Source organism: Engraulis encrasicolus, chromosome 7, assembly GCF_034702125.1.
Source record: "Engraulis encrasicolus isolate BLACKSEA-1 chromosome 7, IST_EnEncr_1.0, whole genome shotgun sequence".
Classification (NCBI taxonomy): Eukaryota; Metazoa; Chordata; class Actinopteri; order Clupeiformes; family Engraulidae; genus Engraulis; species Engraulis encrasicolus.
Genome location: NC_085863.1, coordinates 17,146,350 through 17,150,307, shown reverse-complemented (window position 1 = coordinate 17,150,307; position 3,958 = coordinate 17,146,350). Strand labels below are relative to the sequence as shown.

At 43.9% G+C, this 3,958-nt stretch overlaps 1 long non-coding RNA gene across 1 annotated transcript; it reads right to left on the bottom strand.

The window, feature by feature from the left end:
- Positions 1-289: 289 nt before the first annotated feature.
- On the bottom strand, positions 290-1,646 carry LOC134452012 (uncharacterized). Its single transcript, XR_010035332.1, has 3 exons — positions 1,599-1,646; positions 1,145-1,281; positions 290-606 (listed from the first exon to the last, which is right to left on the bottom strand). It is a non-coding gene; the product is annotated as an uncharacterized LOC134452012 (long non-coding RNA).
- Positions 1,647-3,958: the final 2,312 nt, after the last annotated feature.

The window sequence follows — 3,958 nt, the reverse complement described above, 5'->3', positions numbered from 1 at the left end:
TCCCTTTTTTAATCAATAATGGAAGCCATTATAATTATCAATATAATGAATATGCAGTTATTCATGTGGTAATTTATCCATTACTAGATACACAACACATACAAACAGTCATAAGTATATGCTTCAATAGACTGGCCTAACTGCATGGTTGTACCTAAACAGGAGGACTAGGGCATCGGTCTACAACCCCTTGGTGGGAAGGAAGATGGAGGCAAGGCAAACAATTACAGGCTGCCCTTTTAATGTATGCCATTGAAATGTTGACAAAATTATCCTCTGTTGGCTCCTTAGTGGCACCTAGAATCCAGCTGACTAAATTATTAAGTACAAGAGGAACAGCTGTTTGTGCTTTACTGAGCGTCTGTAGTCTTCTGCAGTGGGAGGCCATGGGAACAACGTTGTCCTTTTTCAGTGTTACTATCTGTCTGGCTCATTTTGCTGGACTGTCACAATCTGTTTCCACACCTAAGGGTAACATGTCGAAGACCATATCTGTTGACAAAGTCTGAGCAGCAAACAACAATTCAGGCATTCAGTATTACAAGTGGTGGGGGTGAATAACACAAGATGCCGGCGGTCATGTCGGAGTCTCCTCTTCAATGTATCCTGTCAATAACAACAAATCAAACAGAAAAATTCATGAGTCATGAATACCGGCAAAGGGGGGCTTGATATTGTAGTTTGTTAACATGGTGGGCAGTGTGGCATAATGATTAGTGAGGTGGTCTTAAGATCAGACTAGGGTTGCTGACTCAAATCTCTGACCACTGCATACACCTCCATCCATGCCTAAAGTGCCCTTGAGCAAGGCATATATCCCAACATTGCTTTAAGGAAGGTAAACTATACTCTTTAAATTACTGTAAGCATTACTGTAGCATCACACTGCCATAAGACTTCTGCCTTCCTACTACAAAATAATACAGGTGGCAAGATGAATGGTCACACACATGTATGAAATTTGCCTTTATTTCGACAAATAATAAATTGCCTTGCAAACACCTGTAGCTTGAAACAGACAACAACTCCACTTGACTGAACCAGGCCAATATGTATTCCTCAATTTAAATAATATATTATAAAGTACATGTGTGTTGGGCACACCCTTGTATGTGTATTTGTGTGAAGTTAAGATATGACTTACTGTTGATTCTCTGCTCTGGCAGGATCCCTCAAAACCTGGTATTCCGTGGGTAGCAACTTTTGGGTAACTGCACCTCGAGATCCACACAGTCAATGTCCTTGATATGAAGGTCCTGTGTAGGTCCTTTACTTCAGGAGCTTGCACAAAAGAAAAAAAAAGAATGTAGCTGGCAGACAAACAGTAGCCTATATTTTCGCTGGTGAACTGGTACAGTTGCATATTGTTAAGATCAAGCACACAGACATGATCCTCATTAACATTCACACTACCTATTACAATCAGTGTGTTAACTTGTGACAACAGATTGTAGGCCTAATAGACTGCTGGATATTGTTAACACAGACCCCCTCAATAACTCAGATGGGGTGGGGAACAGTCCTTAACTCAAACACAACATTTGGCTATGATAAAGTACAACCAAGACATCTTTCCACAGATGATAGAACTAGCTTACCCGTCTGTGTGTCTTTGATGAAACCTTTTTGTCTGTCAGATGTGTTCTCCTAGCTTGCCAAAAAAAATACCTGAAGGCCTTCCCTTTGTCACGTTTCCCCCTGTGGAAAATCAGTACGTTATTCTTCAATCACAAAGCAATTAAGTCCATATAAACTAGCTTCTTAGTGTTATTTCCACATCAACGGAACAATTAATTCAACATAATTGAGCAAGTGCGTTGTGAGAGATCATCGTGGGGCTCGATTGACTGGGGATGGTTTCTCGGAATGCTCACCGCACTGAAGTGTTTGAGAATACAATCACGCACAAGAATGATTCTCAGAAGTGTTTTCTTTGGTTTACTCGGTGTATTAACTGTCTGAATACACGGTATCAGTGTGATTCTAGTGTAGATCACTCCACCGGTATGGCACTATTAGCTCCATAACATCGATGTTATTTTAGTGCGACGCGATGCTGGTCTCGTCGAAGTGCAGTGTACTAATTTCCAAAGTGTAAAATTTAACCTCTAGCCGCCGTACACAGCCGTTTATCTGTCATCCCCAGTCAATCAGCCCCACGTTAATCTCACACAACGTCCATGTAAACTTCAATCTTGCGACCACAGACTTTGTTTAGATAGTCAACATTAAAGACTGTAAACTGAGATTAAAAAGGGAGACGTCCGGGGCGACAGTTCATCTGTTACAATGGCAACAGGGTGAAGCGTTTACCAAATCATTGCCGTCATCTTTTAGGGATATACTTTACACACACCCTGACGTTGTTAAGAGCATGCCACTTACCATTATATGAGGTGAACCTCGTCCACTCCGAGGACCTTGTCTTGGAAGACAACACGTCGCGTTCAGCAAAAGCCATGCCTCCTGACTGCTCCGAAGACCAACTGGCACTGACGACACATTTTTATGTTTGCTGGGTTATCGACGCCCAGTTGCATGGCAGTGAGTCCAAAATTGCTCGCCTCCTTCGCCTGGTCTACCATTAGGGCTAACAAGGGCGAGACTACTACCGGTACTACCATCGGGTTTTCAAAGAGCCCCATCACTTTTGCCATAGCCTGTCGGTAACACGGCGAAAACGCCCTTCTTAAAAATGAATGAACGTAGAGCCTCCTCTTGCTCACGTTTTAACGAAAACCCCAAGTCTAATTCTTCCAAAACTGATGCCAATGCAGAATCAAACGAGCGCTGTTCCATTGCCGCCGCCATCTTTCTTGTTGTGCTTCCTCCACTGCCCAGCGTCTCACTGCTATGTCGTCACTCCCTCAAAACCCCGCCCCAGAACCCTCTGCCCCGCCCGCGTTGATTCAAAACACATCTCTGCGTTGTGATTGGTTTAGTTGCCATCTTGCCAGATTCAGGGCAAGATTCAAAATGAATAGTTGTTCGATACCAGACCCACCCGCAGCTGAAAAATTTTCAGCGTCCAGCAGGTGGCGCTGGTTTACCAGGCTACCCTCTGTGTTGTATCCTCTAATATCTGATAACATCTGATTCGTCTGTGGTAGGCTTGTATGCCTTCGTCCGTGGCGAGTGCAATTTGTAGGGCGGCCCGTTCTACTCACTGTCTATGTTATTCTCTTTTTTAATGCAACTCCATGTGTATTGCTTCAAACCTGTTAACCTTTTTTCGACAAATCACACCTGATTGTCAGTCTTCTGTGTATGTCTGTGTAGTATCTGCATACGACTAGTGACATCATATCCACATGTAATACAGACATTTCTGGTGTTGGTTTTTGCAGAAGGAAACTCACCTTCAAGAATTCTCTTCCCTTCTCCTCTTACACGTGTTTCCCCATATATGTGTCCATTAGAGTACACCACCAAAGCAGCGCCTCTGCCAGCAGTGTTGCCAGATTGGGCGGTTTTCGGCTGCTTGGGATGGCCATCTGTAGGGGAAAAACGGCAAAAATTGGCTATTTGGCATTTTTTTCTGCAGTTTTATATCCATAGAGGTCAATGCAATTTCTTGAAATTGGGCGAAATCTAGTTTTAAGAACCTTTTGGGCTGGATTTGATCAGACACATCTGGCAACACTGTCCGCCAGCAGTGCTACTGGTCTTGGTGGTCTTTATCCACTCTCCCCTACAGCTGTCACGGATGGAAGTCAATATTTCATCCCTAATCCGCCAGTACAGTGTGGGAAGAGCTACCAATCATGACATGACATTTACACAGACGTCCATATATATGAGGCTCGCTCGCTGGCCCGCAGAGCAGAGCAGAGCAGAGCAGGGCGGCCAGAGGGAAAGAGAGGGATATGGATACGGAGAGAGGGATGAGGGAGAGGGATGTGGATGGATGAGAGAGGGATATGGATACAGAGAGAGAGATGAGTGAGGGATATGGATA